Below are 23,167 nucleotides of genomic sequence, written 5' to 3' on the forward strand. Positions count from 1 at the left end.
ATGGTTCACCCTATTTGCCTGATGCTAGCTATTTTGATGAGTCCACTACCTGTACGGATGCTGTTTCATCCATCTACACATTTTGCACCCCCTACTGTACCTGTTGTTATTGTGCTTCCCTCTCCTATTTGTGGAGATCCTGTTCCTTTCGGAGTTGCTCCTTCAACTCATGCAACTTCTTCTCTGTTTCCTCCATTCTCTATTTCTCTCTTAGCCTCTGTGCATTTCACTTGTTGCATTGTTGCCTCTTTGCCTTTATGGCCAAAGTTGCATTCTCCACAAGTGGATCTGCTCGTAATTTGCAACTTTTCTCTTCCTCCATGCGATCGACAATCTTCCTATTGCCCTTATCGTGCACTGGTATGTTCACCTCTATTTCTGTTGCTGCTTCTGGTGCTCTCCGGGTTGCTGCTTCACGTTGCTTCACTAACCACTACACAGCGAAGCTGACCTGGTCATTGGGTCTAGAGAAATTGTAGCAATATCTCCATGGGTCCTCCTCCACCCAATGAAATGCCCCGTGGATCCAGTTTAACTGTACTCTCGTGCAGTGATCTATCTCAAGACAATGTGGGTCATATGAATTGTAACTTCAGAGGTCGAATGGATACTTCTTCATCTTCTCTACTTCGACATCTGCATGCTTGAAACTTCGGATCTCGTATAACCTGATGTGCAGTGGAAGAGTGAGCCAAGGTGCCTTCTTCTTTCGGTGTAGCCTAGCTGTCAATCCTGACGAGATGTGATATGCTACTTCCTGCATGACAAACACGTCCAAGGAAAACTTTTGTAGAACATGCGGAGGCTTCTTTATACTGTACATCTGTATGAAGGTGCCAGATGGTGAGGCATACCAATCAGCTATGTCTATCAGTGCCTCCATTGTTTCCATCGACATGCAGGGTGGATCCTGTTCGACTCATCTTGTAAACTGGGGTGACAAAATGATCAAATAGCCGTGTGATAACTCCTCTGAAGCTAGATTTAGACAACATCTTACAATAAGTGTTCATATCAGTCTTCGCCAGTGACCATGCCCACTTCAAGTCCTCGAACTCCTGTCAGGCACGGACTACATCCAAGATGCAGGCAGACATGTAGATTTCTTCTTGGATACCTTTGGGCGACTGTCGAGCCCTGGTTACTTGTTCCTTCAGCTGATGAGCCAACATACTAGATGAATTACATAGTTTTCCCTCTCTGGCTAGTTGGTCTAGCGAGATTAACCAACTCTGTGGGAAGTTTTATGTGCTTTCTTGGCCATACAGTCGACATGCAAATATGACCAAGTATTGATACACCTTCCATAGTATCTTCATCTTATAGATCTAGTTGGGTGTCATCCTAAATCTAGCCAGCTCCTTTATCCATTTCTTCATAATGTCTCTGGAGTTCACATTGTTGTTAGGTAAGATGAAGGGTGTCTCCATGATAGTTATGGGCTCTGATATTTGATACATCTCATCATAATCCTATGCCCTAAAGGTTGCAATCTTCATCCTGCTGACACTGTTCAAGGTCATCGTCTCGGGGTCAGTGTGCAAGATGATCAAGTGTATCATATCCACACATGGGAGCACGGGGTATCTGCATGCAATCCGGTACAAGCCGGACTTGTGGATGTTCACATATACCTAGCGGTCTTCGAGGTCTTCCCCAAATGTTCCTGCAAATGCATCATTGACCTCTTGCCAGTTCAGATGGATGTCCTTGTCTAGAATCAGCTTGGTATATTCATAGATCGGTAGACTTGTGAACACTCACTCTACCGCTGCTCCAGTTGCACTTCCATTAGTGTCCTTTGATCCTGCTGTCTTGGAGGCCATTAATCTTGAACTCTTAAGAGGCAGATGAACACCTACTAGATCTGGAGACAAAGCGACATGCATTGCAAGAAATATGTCAACGAAAACCAAAGAAAATTGGAGGAACGACATAACACATACTTGGGGAAATAGTGGTAAGAATTGCACAATTTCTTCTGGGAGGCTGGGTGACTGGCTGCCATAACCAAAAGCAGTCTGGGCTATCTGGGAGGCATGACTGGCTTGTGGAATTGCACAATGGACAATCCAGGATTTTTGCTGACAATCCTTTAGAATTGTGCAAAGCAGGCCTAAAGGACAGCTACTGGGTAGAAATGTGCATTTCCTGAGGGGAAAACAGAGCCTTCCCTCTCAGTATTGTGTAATGTTGTCTTGGTGAGGCAGAGTCTGGGCCAAGGTTGTCTAGACCCGCCGATGGGCAATTGAAAATAAATGTGAAAGTGAATGCATGGCGATATTGAGTGTAAGCAGAAGAAAATGATCAAGCGTGCAAATAGTGAACGAAATATTCAGAAAACGGAACAACGTGCATGAGGGTGAAGCAAGTCACCAAATCAACAACCGTTCGTGCAAAACAGTTTCATGCATGTGACAATAGTGAGATCGTAATGAAAACTTTAATGGTGCTAGTACAAGCTAGTGATAGAAAATTTTAGGGGCGAATGATCGCCCTTTGGCGAAATTAAGGGGTTTTAAATTTTTAGTGGGCAAATATTTTGTATCATAGCACATTTTTACAAATCACCTCAAATAGCCCACCTTATTTTAAGGGAGAGGGTAAAAAAGGTAAATTTAGCCCTTGAAACTAGGAGTTACAACCTTCCATTCAGCCATTTTCAAGAATAAGTTTTATTTAAGTGAATCCATTCGCCCATTTTCAAGAATAGCTTTTATTTAAGTGAATCCTATGGGCCAAATACCATATTTATAAAAGAGGTATGGTAAATTAATAAAAATATAAATAAATGAGAGGTATGGTAAATAAATAAAACATTTTTTATATTTACTCCATAAGTCACCTTATATACATGCAAGGGTGTAAACAAATAAAAATATAAGTAAAGTGGAGGTATGGTAAATAAATAAAACGTCTTTTTATACTTACTCAAAAGGTATGGTAAATAAATAAAAATATAAATAAACTAGACGTATGGTAAATAAATAAAACCTCTTTTTATATTTAGTCCATAACCCTCGTTCTATTTATGAAGGCTCAAGAAAGAGGTTTTATTTAAGTGAATCCTATGGGCCAAATACCATATTTGTAAAAGAGGTATGGTAAATTAATAAAAATATAAATAAACGAGAGGTGTGGTAAAAAAAATAAAACATTTTTTTTATATTTACTCCATAAGTCACCTTATATTTACGAACACTCAAAAAATGCATTATATTTAGGTGAAACCTATCGGCAAAATACTATGGGACAAATACCATGGAATAGATTGTTATTAACACCATGCAAAAAACATTATTAACCCTAATATTAGTATCAATAAAAATAAAAATGGCACGAACACTCAAAAATGGTGTTATATTTAGGTGAAACCTATCGGCAAAATACTATGGGACAAATACCATGGACTAGATTGTTATTAACACCATGCAAAAAACATTATTAACCCTAATATTAGTATCAATAAAAATAAAAATGGCACATGGTATTGACCCATGGTATTCACCAAAATGGCACATGGTATTGACCCGTGGTATTCACCTGGAATGTAGCCTATTTAAAATGGGGAATTAAACCAACATAGATCCATCTTTACTCTGGATCTACTAACCCCCGAGAGGTATCAAATATCGTGATATGCAAACTAGCATAGAGTGAAAAAATATTTGATCCCTCTCGGTGTTTGGTGGATCAAGAGTAAAAATGGATGTTGTAATTTAATGTATGTTAAACATTTTAGCTTGGTTAAAATAAAAAATAAAATAAAATTCAACTATTAATTTTATTAATTTTTATAAATTACTAATAGTAATTTTTAAGCTCCAGGTTTATGATAACCCATGGTATTGAGCCATGGTAATACCATGGTATTCATGTGAGCATAGAATATTTAAAGGGGAAATTCTATCATCTTAGATCCATCTTAATTCTGGGTCTACCAAGTGCTCAGAGGGATAAATAGATTTCATCCCCCTAAGAGTGGTAGATGTGGAGTTAAGATGGATATAGGTTGGTTTTTATGATAATGAAGATATTAAATAGACTTAGGAAATTATATTGTAAAAACACCTTAAGATGAATGGTTAACGCATAGACATTGGACAAGTATATTTGTATACTTCTGTATTAAACTGAAACAAATCCAGGGATAAAAGGAATGGATTGATTGCACTAGTCATCCTTCTATAACTTTCCAACATATGATGGAGTAAACAGATTGTAATTTGGGTAATTTTTCTAACTGCAAACAGGAACATACTTGTGTATTGGCAAGGTGGTTACGAGGTCCCTAGAAGTGATGAATTTGAATTTTTCTTGGTTTTATATATAGTATTAGGCTTTTTCTCATGCTTTCTGTGAATGACATGGGTGAATTTTATCCTACACCCACTAGGTTACCGATATGTAATTTCAGTAATTTTGATTTCAAAAGATATTTTAAAGAAATGCAATGATTTCATTTGTGTATTCAATAAACACAATATTCTAATGGAATTCTGCATTTGTGGTTTACCTATATAGATTCCATGGAGAAGTGTTAGTGGTGTGACATCAATTGTCCTCAAGCAGAGGCTTTAGTTTTACTATTTTTGGAAGAAAATACTTTCTTCCAACATTTTTGAGTTCCATGAAAAATTTGAAAGTCCTAATAGTATTCAATTATGGGTTCAAGAGAGACATAGTATTCAATTATGGGTTAAAGAGATCCACACTGAATGATCTATTGGCCTTATCTTCACTTAGTTTAAGACTATTCACTTGGAGAGCCTGCATGTGCGCTCACTTCAAGAGCATAGTAAAGTCATGTAGAACTTAGGGAAGCTATCTTTAAGCTTTTAGTGAAGAATGGAAAAATGTCTGGGTTCAATAACAACCATTCGAGCATTAAGCTTCCAATAATGCTAGATTTTAACCTGGAGCACTTTTGTGATTTGGAGGAGATGCCCCCTCGTATTTGTGACACATCTTCAGTTGTGAATTGGACTATTACTAACTGTCATTTCCTTCGAAAGTTACCTGATGACTTGGGGAACCTCAGCTCTTTAAGAATGTTAAGGAAGGAAAGAAAGTACATTATGCTAAGTTCTCTTATGCTTTTCAAGTTTTTCTTGGATATCTACAACGTTTCAGGTAGGAAAGTACATTCTGTTAATGAAAATTTGTCTTGATAGAAAGGCCCAATTTCAAATTCTAATGCTTTCAAAAAACATTGTATAACTGTAATGTTTCTAAAAGGAAAGCATATTTTTTCAATTTAAGTATCATGATCCCATATTCCAACTTATTTTTCAGTAACCCAAATTCTTTGTAGCTTTGAATAAATCCATTTCTTTTGATAAGATCCTCTTCCAAATTAGAACGTAGTTTCCTTTTGGCAATAACCACATACAATGTCTTGATTTTGTTATTGAGAAAATAGAGGTTGTGAAACAAGCTTGTGCCATACAAGGACTTGATTCATTGATTATGTATCAATTATGGCTCTTGATGTAACAATGTCTTAATTTTGTTGCATGAAAATAGAGGTTACGCTTTACTATTTCACAGAATTTCTTACAATCTTTCCAAAAGTATTGATTTGTAATCTCAGTCACTGAGGGATGACAGTAATGACAAAGGTAATATTCCATGGTTTGAAGTTACCTTCTTACTAAATATTTAAATATATCACCACAATTTAACTGTTAGTTAAAGGAATTGTATTTGATTTGTAAACAATTCATTGCTTGATTTATAGATTTTGATTTTTTCCCTTTTTTATTTTTTCTCAGATTTGGTATGAGATATCTTCCAATATTTGGGTTCCCTAGTTTTCCCACCATAGCTATGAGGATCATATGCTATCATTAAATATTCTCAGAACGTTACAACCTTTCTAGTAAGTGTACTTTGAAACATTGTTGTTGTTTTTCCATGGTGTTAATGCAAATAAGCACTACAACTACTGCCATTATTTAGATTAAGTGCCAAAATCTAGGTGGTCTTGTAATGATGGAGTGATTGTTTTCTAGCTACTAAGGCCATATGCATTTTTATCTCTTTTGTTGTCCTGATATATTCAAACTCAGAATAAGAATTGAGGTCTCGTTTCCACTGTAGATTATAGTCAGTTTCTTGAACATAATATATAGTAGATTATATTTTACTAATCAACTGTGGATGTGATCCCTCGCAGGAAAGGAAATTCAAAGTGACTTTGATTTCACATTGATTTTTCAAAACATCCACACAGGAAAGGAGATTCAAAGTGACACTGATTTCACACTGATTTGTCAAAATGGAGGCAAGAGAAAAGGAAACTTTGTATTCAACAATGCTCTTAATTTCATATGTACATGCACAGACATATTGGTAGAAAATATTGAAGGGTTGTCTAAGTAATATTTTCCATTCCACTACATTCTTTACAGCTTGCAAATAAATAACTCGAAACAATTCATTACACTACTTGTTATTCTTTATTAATCAGTGGTTAAGATTTTGATATTGAACCGGCTAAGATTTTTCTTCCTTCTGTGAAATTGTGTGTTCTATAATGCTTCTTTTCCATTCACTATGTATAGCATATAAAGTGTGTCTAATGGAGTAGGAAGATTGGAAAGTCTTGTTATCCTTGAACTATGTTACAAGGCAGAAACCCAATGGGGTAGGGTAGGTGCATCCCCACAAAGGGGTCACAAATACCAAAGTTGGTATTGGCTAGTGCCTTGAGCTAGAAAATTTCCTTTACCCTTGTATTAACAATGAATCTGGAGAGGATTCTAATATTGTCTTTATAAGATTTATATTAGTTAAGATTGATGAATAAAATTCATGAGACATGAGCTAGGATGTCCTTGCAAGGTGGTTGTTGATTATTGGAAGCTATGATGGCCATTATGTCAGGCTAGGTGGTCGCACTCCCTTGATCGTGAGCACGATTGTGATCAAGATGGAATACTTCATAGTCTGGATTGATTGTTTAGCAGTGATAATTAGTGGGCTCATTCACAAAAGCTTCTATTTCACTAATCCTTTTTATAGAGTTGTCAGATTCAATTTCCAAAGGTTTTAATTACACTATAGAGTTGAGTTCTGAGAGAGTTGTGATTCACAGTGTTAAGTATAGTAGCTATGACACTTGAATGAAGATAAGCATAGTAGATGTATCAGACTCTGTTATAAGCTTACTTGCATATTATAAGGGACTTGGTTGGCTTTTTTATAATTTTATAAACAAGTTCCATTTCGTGGAAATGTGAAAAAAACAGTGATATTGCCACCATGTGGCTCTTGTCATATATGGTTTTATAATTTTTCAAAAAAATCTCTAAGATTTCACAATTCTAAGATTCACTAGGACCTTACAAAGTTTTATTATTTAGTGAAAGACTCACCAATATCTTACAAGATTTTATAATTGAGTAAAATATTCGCCATGCCTGGTGAGAGATTCGCCAAAAAATTATATATACATATTATATTATTGATAAAATCACCTTCCATTTTTCCTATATACCATGGAGATTCGCCCATTTATTATACATATAAATTTAGGGGGGGTTCTTCAAATTTTCCCTGAAGCTAGTATGCATGTACATGACAACAAGCATTCCAAGAAATCAAGCAAACAACACTCACACAAGTGAAAACACAAAAAGCAACAGAAATGATGCAAAAGACAAGTTGAGACCACTTACCTGTGAATAGCTGAGCTTGATGTGTCGAAGAGTCCTAGATGTGGTGTGGGATGTTAGAGCTCCAAGATTGATGTGAAGAAATGAGCTCTGAAGCGTCGAATAAATAAGTTTGAAGCTCATGATGCTTATGCCACAAACCTAGGAAGGAGCGACACTTGGGGGAAATATTCTAAAGAAATCTTTGCATGTAACCTCCAGCTGCTAAAAATAGCTCAAATCTAGGGATGCTTTCTTGCATGTTTCTTTTTCTATTCCGATAAAAAGTAAGTCATGCATGCAAGTCAAGTTTCCTTGGTCCCGGGTGGAACTGGTCAAAACAACTGCACATGCAAGAGGCTGCTCAATTGCTAGGAGAAAATGCACATTTATAGAAGGGAGATGGGCTAGCTACCTAGGAGATTTGTGCAATTTCTGGGCAGAGTAGCCGACTGCTGCTTGAGATTTCACAATTCCTAGGCTAAGCAGCCTTGCTGGGAGGAATTACACAATTTTTTGGATGAAGCTTGACTGGTGGAATTGCGCAATTATGGAGCCCAGCAGGATGCCAGACTGAACTGCGCAATTTTTGGAGGGAAGGTTGGTTTCCCTTTAGAATTGCGCAATTTATTGAGGGAGATGCTCAGCCTGCAGTTTGACCAAGTCTAGAGAAACAGCCGTGAGGAGAATGCATCAAGCTTTGATAGATAGGCTATCATTCTGTAAGAAAATCATTGAAGCTTGTGTGCTTGACGAAGCAAGACATGCTGCTGTGAAAGGTTGGTAGGAAGGCTCCAAAACGAAGCTAAGGAAAATTTTTAGAGGGTGTTTGTAACTGCTACAACAGGTTCATGGCATCAACATGTTCAATTTCCTTCCAATCCTCCAACATCAATGTTATAGTGATGGAATATTTCCACTACTCTTATATAACTTGTATCAAAGGTCAAAATTCAATGAAATTTCTCAAGAGTTGTATTAATGTACATTGATTTATCCTGAGTCCAGTACCGACCATAAAGGAGAAAAGTTTTAGCCTTGCTATTTCAGTTAACCTTTTGTTTCAAGGAGTGGGCCACCCCCTTCTTGGTGCATTTCCTTTAGGCTCTCTCCAATGCATTAGACAAATTTTGAGGTAAAATATGGTCCTCAAAACAAAAATGTAAAATAAAAATCAACTTTATAAGAACCAATAGGATTCAGTATGATGATGTCATCCATGGGGGATGATTCACCATTTTTGGAGTAAAAAGTTAAAAAGATAAATAAATAAATAAAACTACTTTTTCAACTTGTGTTTTCAGCTTATCTCCCTACGATTTTACTCCAATTTCAAGCAGGAACACTCGTTGGATGCAAAATTTAATTTTGCATCGTAGGATTATGCATGTTGCAAACTTTCAATAGATGCTACTACACGAAAAATGTGAAATATATGAAAAAATTGTGATTGCAATCACACTTTTTCATGTATTTCACATTTTTCATGTAGTGGGGTCCATCTAAAGTATGAAACATGGCACTCTTTGGATTAAAAATTAATTTCAGCATCCAATGACTTCTCTCTATTGAAGTTTGAGTAAAATCATAGGGAGATAAGATGAAAATACGAGTTGAAAAAGTAGTTTTTTCCTTTTTCCCTCCAAAACTTAATGAGGTAATCTAATCATATTTTATTATTTCCATTATTATTTTATAATATTCCTTAGAAGAACCATTTTAGACCTGAAAATTTATCTAATGAGCATATCTTACTTGCCATGAAGATTTCTATGTATTCTTCGATCCATGACATATTAATATTAGCCATAACAACTACTAACATGAATTTATAACATTAATGACTGGGGAATTTTTAAATCAGATCCACCAATCCTCCAACATATCTCATAATTTCTCACATTCCTATTCAATTTCCATGACCTTGGGTCTAGTTAGAGTCTTAAAATCACTGACACTACCAAACCAAGAATCTCAACCATAAACTACTTGCACAGTGGAAATATAAAGCAGTAAATCACATATGCATAATATACACAGTTTTAAATAAAATTGTATAATATTGTACAATCCCAATCTTCGTTATATTAAACTAAATATGAATAATAAAATAGTCTATGGTATACAAGATACAATGACAAACTTCATTGCCCAACTTCAATGTCATATCTTGTCCTTCCAGTCCTTTGCTTCCATACTACTCACTAGTAGTTCCTTAGTCCATCAAGGCATCTACACATCGAGACTCCAAGAGGGTTGCCTCCTATCACTGCTGCAAGTCACGTCTGCTACAATGAATGTGGGCTCATCAACTTCTCTCTGGGTAGGCCTAATTCCCGAGCTCCAATCTTCTAGGCTAGCAACAAATTTCATCCATCAATGTGTTGCACTTTGACTCCGATCTTCACCCAACCTTCAGCTGCTCTTCTTCCTTCAAGATAGCTCATCTAGGGCTACTTTGGGTAGACAACTTGCTGTCATCCAACTAGATCTATGACACCCAATCTCATCACTTCAATTCTTCTCCTAAGATGACACTTCACCACCAAGAAATGTCATCTACATGGCACCAATAGGGTGCAAAAAAATATGATCTAAACAGATCAATTCTTGACCCAACGTTCCTCCAAAAAACATTGTTGTCCTTTATGTTTTCATACTGCTGTTTGTGATAGTGCTGCTTAGGGCACTTGTTGTAACCCTTAACTCCTTTGACATTCCCCAAACATACCTTCAATCAACTGTGACATACCTTTGAAGTACTCCTCCTTGCTACGCTCTTATCTAGGGCATAAACCATCCCCTTAACATGCCCTATGCAAGCCCCTACTGTGGTGTTATGGCCTGCGGCGTAAAAAATATTAGTCTTGTAGTGAAAAACCCTTCAAACAATGCCCAAACAACTCCTAAACATTAGTGTAATGTCCTCTCCTCCTCGACCTAGTAACCCAGCATCTCGGCCCTAGAACAACTGCCTTTTTAGCCCTCAAACAACCCTTAGAAGGTCCATAATCTTGCCCAGAACTCGGCCTCCAAATAGACCTCTCCCATGTTGCTCCTTGGCCTTCAATTCAGACTTATTCTCACACTGTCCCTTGACCCTTTTCTTGCTGCAACTAGGGCATCCGAATTTCAGAGCTATCTTGGATGAATGTTGCACAAGATGAATTCTTTTATCACCCTCATATCACCTTCTATATATACCATAAAGAAGGGCTCAAACCTGAAACCCAAAAGGAAACATGCCACAATATACTTCAATAATACACGTCAAAAAGTAACATTATGGCAATTTTTCTAAATCCTAACTATTCCAAAAAGTAGGGGTGATTTTAGGGGTGAATGTTCGCCCTTTGGCGAAATTAAGGGGTTTTAAATTTTTAGTGGGCGAATATTTTGTATCATAGTACATTTTTACAAATCACCTCAAATAGCCCACCTTATTTTAAGGGAGAGGGTAAAAAAGGTAAATTTAGGCCTTGAAATTAGGAGTTACAACCTTCCATTCGCCCATTTTCAAGAATAGGATTTATTTAAGTGAATCCATTCACCCATTTTCAAGAATAGGTTTTATTTAAGTGAATCCTATGGGCCAAATACCATATTTGTAAAAGAGGTATGGTAAATTAATAAAAATATAAATAAGCGAGAGGTATGGTAAACAAATAAAACATTTTTTTATATTTACTCCATAAGTCACCTTGTATTTATGAATGGTATGGTAAATTAATAAAAATATAAATAAACGAGAGGTATGGTAAACAAATAAAACATTTTTTTATATTTACTCCATAAGTCACCTTATATTTATACTATGGGACAAATACCATGGACTAGATTGTTATTAATACCATGCAAAAAAACATTATTAACCCTAATATTAGTATTAATAAAAATAAAAATGGCACATGGTATTGACCCATGGTATTCACCAAAATGGCACATGGTATTCACTTGGAATGTAGCCTATTTAAATGGGGGAATTAAACCAGCATAGATCCATCTTTACTCTGGATCTACTAACCCCCGAGAGGTATCAAATATCGTGATATGCAAACTAGCATAGAGTGAAAAAATATTTGATCCGGTCAAGAGTAAAAATGGATGTTGTAATTTAATGTATGTTAAACATTTTAGCTTGGTTAAAATAAAAATAAAATAAAAATCAACTATTAATTTTATTAATTTTTATAAATTACTAATAGTAAATTTTAAGCTCCAGGTTTATGATAACCCATGGTATTGACCCATGGTATTCATGTGAGCATAGACTATTTAAAGGGGAAATTTTATCTTAGATCCATCTTAATTCTGGGTCTACCAAGTGCTCAGAGGGATAAATAGATTTCATCCCCCTAAGAGTGGTAGATGTGGAGTTAAGATGGATATAGGTTGGTTTTATGATAATGAAGATATTAAATAGACTTAGGAAATTATATTGTAAAAACATCTTAAGGTGAATGGTTAAAGCATAGACATTGGACAAGTATATTTGTATACTTCTGTTTTAAACTGAAACAAATCCAGGGCTAAAAGGAATGGATTGATTGCACTAGTGATCCTTCTATAACTTCCCAACATATGCTGGAGTAAACAGATTGTAATTTGGGTAATTTTTCTAATTGCAAAAGGGAACATACTTGTGTATTGGCAGGGTGGTTAGGAGGTCCCTAGAAGTGGAGTAAACAGATTGTAATTTGGGTAATTTTTCTAATTGCAAACAGGAACATACTTGTGTATTGGCAGGGTGGTTACGAGGTCCCTAGAAGTGATGAATTTGAATTTTTCTTGGTTTTATATATAGTATTAGGTTTTTTCTCATGCTTTCTGTGAATGGCACAGGTGAATTTTATCCTACACCCACTAGGTTATCGATATGTAATTTCGGTAATTTTGATTTCAAAATATATTTTAAAGAAATGCAATGATTTCATTTGTGTATTCAATAAACACAAGATTTTATAATTGAGTAAAATATTTTCCATGACTGGTGAGAGATTCGCCAAAAAATTATATATACATATCATATTATTGATAAAATCGCCTTCCATTTTTCCTATATACCATGGAGATTCGCCCATTTATTATACATGTAAATTTAGGGGGGGTTCTTAAAATTTTCCCTTCCAAAAAGCCTTAACATAAATAAGTGTTAAGGAAAATATGACAAAGATCTTCTAGGAGTGAAAAGATTGATTAAAAACAAGTGTAAAGAGGATAGAAAATGAAAAAAATTCATACTATAGAAATTGTTATGAAACCAGCTCACAAAAATATAGAAAAGATATATCAACACCTTAGAATTCAGCCCCTACGAGGGGGCAACCTCCTTTAAATTACACAAATGAACAATCCTTGGATGATACAAATGAATAAACCTCCCTTCTATATATGGGAGTCTAACGAAACACAACATAATCAAGCCGACATAACAGTAATACCATAAGGGCACAACAATAACAATGGTGGGTTTCTATGGGGCACTAAAAACAATATGGGGAGAATAGGGTAACAATAATAAAAATAATGCCTACAATGATAATAGTAATGGGGGAATCACTAGTATTATAGGGGCCTAACATGCCCCTCTCCTTTCGAAAAGAATTGTCCTTAATGCTTGAGTAGTTCTGGATGCTTCTGTATAAAATTCTCATCATCCCATGTGTAATCTTCAACAGATAAGTTCTTCCACTTGATGAGATACTCTGAAATTGATCGATTTCGTAGCTATCGAGTTCTTGTTTCTGTGACTACTTCAGGTTCCAATATGATTTTTCCTTGTCAAGTTCTGCAAATATTGTTTGAATTGGGAGCTTGTCACCTATAACCTTCTTTAAACATGAAACATGGAAAATTGGGTGCACTCGAGAAGCTGCAGGAAGCTTCAATTTGTATGCCATAGTACCAATATTTTGCAACACCTTGTACGGACCATAATACTTTGGTGATAATTTATTATTCTTCTTAGCTTTTTTGAGGGACCTTTGTTTATATGGTTGTAGCCGTAGGAATACCCAGTCACCTGCATCAAAACTTCTTTCACTGCGATGTTGATCTGCCTGTTGTTTCATTCTATTCTGTGCCAACATGAGGTTATCCTTTAAGAGTTGGAGAACTTGTTGTTGATGCTCGATGTGATGTTCCACTGCTTGAACCTTAAAATTTTCTCTTAAATATGATGTGATGGATGGTGGATGGTATCCATAAAGTGCCATAAATGGGGTCATTTTTGCTACAGTATGGAAGGAAGTGTTATACCACCATTCAGCCAGAGGCAACCTTTTGACCCATTGTGTTTGTTTATCAGATACAAAGCAATGAAGATATCCTTCCAAACATTTGTTTACTATCTCAATTTTTCCATCAGATTGAGGATGATAAGATGATCTATTATTTAACTGAGTACCGAGACAAGAAAATAATCCTGTCCAAAAATTTCTAGTGAAAATGGGATCTCTGTCACTTACAATAATTTTTGGGCTTCCGTGTAGCTTCTGAATTGTTTCCATAAATGCAGTAGAAACTATATTGGCTTTAAATGTATGCGATAATGCACAAAAGTGTGAATACTTGGTAAGTTTGTCAACTACCACCATGATGACACTCTTTCCTTCGGACTTGGGTAAACCTATGATAAAATCCATTCAAACCTCCTCCCAACATTGGCTTGGAATGGATAAGGGTTGTAATAGACCTAGGGTCTTAATTGTTTCAACTTTATTTTGTTGGCAAACCAAACATTCCACCACAATATTTTGAATATCCGACTTAAGTCCATCCCAAAAAAAATCCCTCTTAACCCTATGGTAAGCCTTTAAAAATCCGAAGTGCCCACCTAAGGGAGAAGTGTGCAATACCATAAGAATCTTTTGTTTGAGTTGGGAATTCTTACATAGGTATAAGCGATATTTGTACCATAAGAAATCATTTTTCCAGCTAAATGTATCATATGTATTGGGATCTTGTTGTAACTTTGGAATGAGTGCCCACACTTCTTCGTCATTCTTCCATTCATCCCTTGCTTCGTTTATCCAATCTGCTTGGATAATAGAAATGGTGCACAACAATGCTTCCACATCCTCACCCTTTCTTGAGAGTGCATCTGCTACAACATTTTTCTTCCCTTTTTTGAAGATGATTTCAAAGTCATAACCCAACATCTTTATGACCCATTTTTTTTTCTCTTCAGAGGATAATCTTTGTTGTAAAAATTATTTAAGATTATCATGATCCTTTTTTACCTTCAAGTGTCTTCCCATTAGGTAGGGTTGCCATTTCTTAAGTGCATGTAGTATTGCCAACATTTCCTTCTCATAAATAGCTTTGTGAAAATACTTTCCTTTGATTGGATGAATTTCACAAGAAATGGGTCTTTCATCTTACATTAAAACAACACCAATTCCATTTCCTAAAGCATCACATTCCACAATAAAGGTTTTTGTGAAGTCCGGTGTAGCTAAGACCGGTGCTTGGCACATTGTCTCTTTAAGATGTTCGAAGGCCTTTGTTGCTTCTGGGGTCCATGAAAATGCACCTTTCTTCAATAATGTTGTTAGATATGCTGCTATTCTCCCATAATTCTTGACAAAGTTGTGATAATACCCTCTCAACCAGAGAAATCCTCACAGATGCTTTATGGACGTGGCGATTTTCCATTCCTTAATTGCTTTAATTTTGCTAGGGTCTACCTTAACACCTTCATGAGATACAATATGACCCAGATATTCCACCTCTTGTACTCGAAAGAAACAATTGGATATTTTTTCATATAATTGTTTCTCCTCCAATAGTTTGAGCACCCTATTAATATGTTGAACATGATCCTTCCAAGACTTGATGTAGATTAGTATATCATCAATAAATACTAACACAATTTTTCTAAGGAAGGATTTGAAAATGGAATTCATCAAACCTTCATAATGACCCTCATGAATTCTAAATTTTGTTTTCAGAATGTCTTTAGTCTTCATTATGATTTGATGATATCCTGAACGAAGATCCAACTTGGTGAAGTAAATTGATCCATGCAATTCATTCAATATTTCATCAACGACATCAATGGGAAATTTATCTTTAATAGTGACCTTGTTGAGCTCCCTATAATCCAGACACATGTGCCATGATCCATCCTTCTTGTGCACCAATACTACAGGAGCAGAGAAAGAACTTTTACTAGGTTGAATTATACCAGCCTCTAGCATTTCTGCAACCATATGTCCAATTTCACTATTTTCAGCATAGGGATATCTGTACGGCCTGATGTTTGGAGGAACACTTCCTGGAATCAAATGAATAGCATGATCATGATCACGAATAGGTGGGAGGCCTTTGGGAGTATCAAATACCTTGGAATGATTGTCCAAGAAATTCTGGAGATCTGGAGAAATAGATGATTTCGATGTGCGAACCTCTAGTGAACATAACTGTGCAATTACACCTCATTGTTCCTTCCTTGGAAGCTTTGTCATACTATTAGAGCTAATTATCTTTCTTGGTTTCCCTACAATACCCCTTAATTCAACTTCCTTTCCTTCCACACAACATTTCATGAAAAGTTCTTGAAAATTAAAAGATATTGCACCCAAGGATTGTAACCATTGGACTCCTAGTACAACATCATCACCACCCATTGCAATGGAAATCATTGGGCTATTCAATACATATTCTCCCATGGATAGCTTGCTATTATAGCACTTTCCAAAGAAATTTATGGTTCGTCCACTTGCAACCATCACTTCACACTCTAGTGTTGGATATAGGAAGCAATTCAATTCCTTGGCTATCTTACAAATAAAATTATGGGTACTTCTCGAATCAATCAACACTATTACCTTTTTCTTCTTGATATGTCCTTCTATCTTGATAGTTTGAGGAGTTGTAATTCCAGCCAATGCATTACAAGATATGGTCAAATTCTTTTCTTCTTTATCTATCGTTTCTTCCTGGAGTATATCCTCTTCTTTTGACATTTCTTGTTCCTTTTCTTCGTCCTTTTCACAATCTATGTATAATAATTTCTTCTCAGCACACTTATGACCTTTAGTGTATTTTCTACCACAACTGTAACAAAGCCCTTTTTTTTTCTTCCAATTGTTGTGGTTTCAATATTGTAGGTTGTGGAAGGCTCGAGGCAACAACATTTCCATATTTATAATTGTGAGTGGTAGGCTTCCTGGTTGCCGTAATTTTGCTTTCCATGTTTCTTATTAACCTGAATGCTTTCTCCAATGAATCAGGTTCCCAAAGGCGAACCTCATGTTGGATATTATCCTTTAAATTCCCTATGAACACATCAATACTATTCTCCTCTGGAATATCTTTTACCCTTATGTTCAATTTTTGGAAGTTCCAAATGTGCTCCATCATTGAACCCCTTTGTTTGAGATTTATCAATTGGCTAAAAAAGGTGTTGCTCTTTGTATCCTCATAATGTGCTATCATTTCTTCTGTAAAAATTGCCCAAGTGACAATATTTTTACGAGAGAAAAGCCATCAATACCATACAAACTAATTTGGTTCCAAATATAAAGTTTCAATACGTACCTTATGTGTGTTTTTCACATTATGCAGATCGAAAAATTGCTCCATATGTAGTATCCATGTTCCAAGATCCTTGCCATCAAACTTCCTCATATCAATTTTTGGAACATAGTGGGTCTTCAATCCAACATTAGAGTCTATGAAATCATGATTAACATTTATTTTTTTCTCATCATGAGTTTCCTTTACTACCCTTTCAGCATTAGTAACCATTTCTTGTAGCAACTTATTCAAATTTATCTTCAATTCTTCCATCTTAGTGTCTATGCCATTCATCTTAGCATCCATACCATTCATCTTAGCTTCCAAGCCATCCATCTTAACTTGCACACCATTCATATTAGCTTCCATGCCATTCATCTTGGCTTCAGTTACCTTTTGTGAGAGTGAAATTTGTTGTACTTGGTCTTGTGATTTTGATATATCATGTTGCACTTCTTCCTTTTCTTCACGAGTCATGCTAGAGCTTTCAGGTTTCTTACTAGGTGTTTCCATTTTCTTTCTATGGGGCATCAATTAAAGCTAATAATTTTTCATTGTTCCCTTTGAATTCCTTCAAACTAATTTTTCAAACCAATATTATGTAAAATTTTTAAAAAAACTACACACCTTGTTTTCACTTTGTAAGAGCTTGATATGGAATCTGTTGTATCTCTGTAACTGTGGATCTCGAATATCTGAAATCATGTCTTGCAGTGGGCCTTTGAGTTCTCTTTCTAACCCCACAAGTTTGATCAATATTGGATTCTCTAAGGAAGATTTATGCCAAATCTCCCACAGTGACCTGATTATAGACTAGTTCAGTAGAGCGAAATTGTACGAAGTTCCGCGTGTCACTTTTTCAACCTTAGTACCTAAAATTGATATACAAAAAACTACAGGCCATCCTCTTTTTGAAACTTCTTACGAAATTTCAATCTGATGCTAAAAAAAAAAAATATGATGCTTTTCCCCAGGTCACCTATTTGGAATGTAATTAGGGAGTCTGCAAAAACCCTAACTTCCTTAGATCATATCTCTGAAAATATAGAGAGACAAGCTCTAAAATTTGGACCGAAATTCGGAATGATACTGACTAAAATGGGTTTTTCTTTTTAGCTTCTGAAACGTCACAAAAAAAATGTTATAGCAAAAATGCCACGATGACTTGTTTGGAGCAATGAAACCCTAGAATCCAAAGCTCTGATACCAAATGTTATGAAACCAGCTCACAAAAAGATAGAAAAGGTAGATCAACATATTAGAATTCAGCCTCTTCGAGGGCGAAAACTCCTTTACATTACACAAATGAACAATTCTTAGATGATACAAATGACCAAACCTCCCTTCTATATATAGGAGTCGAAGGGGTCACAATATAATCAAGTCGACATAATAGTAATAACATAAGGGCACAACAATAACAATAGTGGGTTTCTATGGGGCACACTAATAACAATATGGGGACAATAGGGGTAGAATAATAACAATAAGGGATACAATGACAATACTAATGGGGGAATCACTAGTATTATAGGGACCTAACAGAAATCCCCAAATGGAACACCTATTCACACTCCGCAACGTCCAAACTTTATACCCACAAGATGCATCCGACCAAATAGTTTCAGGTCCTCCCTACCATGACCATTCAACATGCATCCCACTCTTATTTCATTCCATGAAACAACATCTCTAGAAAACATTCTGTGCAAATAGAAGTGCCTTCTCTATTTCCCCTAGGATTCAAAATGTTGTAAAAATCAAAATGGGGCATCCCTTTCAAGAAAAAAGAAATCAAAACTCAGAAATTTCACTTTATAGCCACTCCATGATGATATATAACACTAAATGACAACCTTCCCACACACTTCTTTGTCTCACATATATAGGGACAGGAACAAGGTAGTTAATGGCCTTTCAAAAAGGCATTGGGGCTAGAGCAGGGTGTTTGAACCATTTCAGTTTCTTAGCATGGGCATACAAATGATTTCATTCATGAACATTAGCTATAAAATTCTCTACAGACACATACTCTGACTTCTATAATGATGTATTTTTTGTTTTTTAAAGCCATGAAAAGTTTGTTTTCTGTTGTTGATATAGCTCACAGGTTCTGTGATAGTCAACAACTTTCAGAGCCTACTTTTGAAAGGTCTAATATATGTCCTTTTAATTCAAGAATATATATATATTTTTTTTATCTTTTTAATTAGCTCTCTGATATGTAAGCCATGTATGCAAATCTGTCATGAGCCAAATGTGAGACCTCTCATCGAAAATTAGGGAGGTTACAGATTCAACTCTCTTGATCCCCTAACAGTTAAGTACCATAATTAGGTCCATTTCTTTACCAAATTTACCATCCATGGATCATGGAAAATTACTTGAAGAGTTTTCCACAAGGTGTTCTCCTAATAAAAAAAATACTCATGAGGTTTAGAGAAAACAAATATGTGTATATATATCTAGATAGGTAGATAGGTCGGTAGGTAGATAGATAACATTGTTTTGTATCCCCAATGGTTAGTTCAAGTGATTTGGCATGCCATGCCAAAGCCATAATGACCAAAAAATTCACAAGGCATAATCCACTTGGATCCCTTGAGGGTTGGCACATGTCTACCAATAGTATAGCACCATTCACAGAATGTGAAGAAATTGTTGGAGAGTTTCCCTAAGGAAGTTGTATATGGAAAAAATGATATTATCATTGTTTATATCAATACTTACAGAAGAGTTTTGTCAACAAAAGAAAGGGGGCAATAACACTCTATTGTTCTCTTAATTAGGCTTATATTGGAGAACCTAGAGGCAATGTTACACACGCTTGGAACCTGTTATTACATTTGGGAGTGTCAAAGGCTTACGTTTATTGTTGCTTGTCCCATCTTTTGAAAATATAGCTAGTATAGATCCAATGCTCTGGTGAGTTGTCACTAGCATAGTCCCATGTGGCTCTTTATGGGGAGAGGATGAAATGTACAATGTCATCCATCTATGCCTTAATCTCACAATATGGAGCATTTCTTAGCTTGTATTCATTTGTAGTACAACTACAATCTATCTGAGAGCTCTCACATATTTTGAAGGCATTCTAGAGTCTCGTTCTCATCATCAGGATCCTGACTTGCAACTAATAGAATGCAATGTTACAACCTGTTTGCATTATGCATTTAAAAAACATGGTTGCAAACATTATATATATATATATATATATATATATATATATATATATATATATATATATATATATATATATATATATATATATATATATATATATATATATATTGCAAAGAGTATAACGATGGAACATTGTTTGTCTTTTTTGCAAACCTCTCTGCTGTAATCTGAATATTAAGTGTTTGACTCCTAACAAAAATACAATATATGACTTTCAATCATATCAAGCAATCAATTGCAAGTGCAAACTACTACAATATCTCTGTCCATTAGTTATTTTTCTTTGGATGTTTCTTATTGACTGAAATTGTGTGCTGATTTTACTTTTATTTTGCAGTGAAAAACACAACTTGAAGACTGAAACTATAAAGCAACAATATCAATTGGTAAGTGGGTTTAAATTTTGAAACATATTGGTTTCAGGATCTTTGAGGTCGATCCTCATGTCTTCGTTCAATCGAAAATGAAGAGCATAACATGGGAAATAAGTAAAATGGTATCGCATATCTTCGTTCAATCCAAAATGAAGAGCATAGCATGGGACAAAAATAAAATGGAAATTAGAAAGATTGTTATTTCTCCTTGACTAGAAGTAGGGGTCAGGGTTAAAATATTTTTCATGTACAATACCCTAACATGTTGTGGGAGGTAAGTATTTATACAATATTTTCCCTAGGGCCATACCAACCATACTTGGGAGTGCTTGCCACTCATAGTCTCACAACTATGATCTCCTGCCCATAAATAATTAGCCTGAGTACTTTCCAGTCATAATATGGCAATTATCATCTCGACTATCCATAAATATTTAGCCTTCACTTCTAATAGTAAAGGTTTTTTTCTTCCACATTCACCACATTGTAATGTGGAAGTGCCTTTACTTTATTCCAAATTTCATTGTCCACTTGGAACATATTTGTGTTTTGCGCCATTTTATACTAGTATAATGATAAGATGGCTTTTTGCAGGTAAAATTCAGGACATCATACCATAATAAATATTGGGTCGAATCCCATGTGATGCAGCATGGTGACATCCATATTAGAAAAAAGCATTTATTTCTATACATTGGATCTCACCCAACGAATGCCAATGCTACTTTCACCTATGATAATGGTTTTCCAGAATTCCCTGATGAGAAGGACGTGAAAGTTGTAAATCAACGAGATGCATATCTTCTCTATCTATGGAAAAGGGTAGTATATTGATGATAATCCCCCCCATAAAAGTGGTATTCATCCACCTAACTACATTTTTTATTCACTTATTTATCAAATTGATCAAGTTTGGAACCAAACAATCTTTCAATTCAAAACTACTTATTTTGTTAAGCTTCAATCTCTTAATATAAGTTTTGTTATAAACTCCCCCGTTGAATATTAGGAAAGGAAAGGGATTACATGAACTATCTTGCGGTATTAGTATAGAATTACATGAACTATCTTGTAGTGTTAGTATATGTTGTTCTTTTCAGTCTCGTGTATTTTTGGACTTTGAGGAAAAAGCCAATATCTAGTGATTCTTATGCTTTATTTTGTAGTATAGAAGATTTAAGGAGGGCTCCATTGAGAAGTTGGAATCATAGAGACATATGGTGGACTTGATGACACATCATATGCATGTTGAAAAAAGCATGAATCTCATTGGCAAGCTTTTGTTTGGATCTGCAAGGGGTACTAATATGTTGAACACTGTATGGCCACCAAGTCAACCTTTAGTTGATTATTGGGACTATCTCAAAACAATGGTGATTTTCTAATCCTCTGATCCTACTTTACTTTTTTTTTGGTGAAATGTGTAAACATTATTGTTTCATAGTTGGGTAGATATGAACCCAACTCTGTAGCTATGAAACCCAAGTGTGCATCTGCATTAACTTCACACAAATTCCCATTTTGTTAACCTTGCATTTCTCCGATGATGATCATGTTGTAATCCTCTTATTCTACTATCATTATCCCTTAATGGTTAGCCATCTTGAAAAATTACACTAATTAAAGCACACCATTCTCTTTATAAGATCTGACTCTCAAAGTTCTAAACATAAGAATATTTGTATTGCTACAGGTGCGCACATTTGAAAAACATTGTGGAGCTTTGTCGCAGTATGGCATGAAATACACATGTTCTCTTCCAAATATGTGCAATGAAGGAGTCACCGAGAATACCATGACTGTGGTATCTGTAGAGGCATGTATTCAAATTCCATCCAGGTTTAGGGCTTCACTTCATAGAGGTTTCAGTGCTTGATGATTCAGTTCCTTATAGTCACAAAGAACTGGGTGACTACCATGGCCTCTTTCAATTTCAAGAACAATGCAAGTTTTTCAACGAGCTATATAAGCATAAACACATATTTTTTCTCAATGTTTTTTCCAACATTCACCCTATTATGTTAGTGAACAATGCTAGAATATATAATAATCCTTATATAAAAACAAGGGATCGACATATTGGATAATAACATTTGTGGCTTGCAAAATTCCAATCATAATTTTATTAATCTATTTAGATTAGAGTAATAAGGCTTTAACAAAGTCTGTTTGCAAAACTCCTGTGGGATATTTTTCAAAATGTATAGTGGGAGAGTTTTCATTATACTTATGTAACTCAATCTACTTAGATTAAAATATCAACACTGAAAAGTTCAACAACGATATACATAGGCTATTAAAAAAGTCTACATAATCTATTTAGATTAGAGTAATAAGCTTTAACAAAGTCTCTTTGCAAAACTCCATAACAATGTATACTGGGGAGAGTTTTCATTATATTTATGTAACTCAATCTACTTAGATTGAAGT

At 35.3% G+C, this 23,167-nt stretch overlaps 1 pseudogene; it reads left to right on the forward strand.

Moving 5' to 3' along the window:
• The window catches only part of LOC149182202 (vacuolar-processing enzyme-like), a 52,011-nt pseudogene extending 29,398 nt beyond the window's left edge, over window positions 1-22,613 (forward strand).
• Window positions 22,614-23,167: the final 554 nt, after the last annotated feature.

This window comes from Pinus tabuliformis, chromosome 3_2 (assembly GCF_031772625.1).
Source record: "Pinus tabuliformis cultivar Carrire ecotype Pingquan chromosome 3_2, CPIR1, whole genome shotgun sequence".
NCBI classification, from domain to species: domain Eukaryota; kingdom Viridiplantae; phylum Streptophyta; class Pinopsida; order Pinales; family Pinaceae; genus Pinus; species Pinus tabuliformis.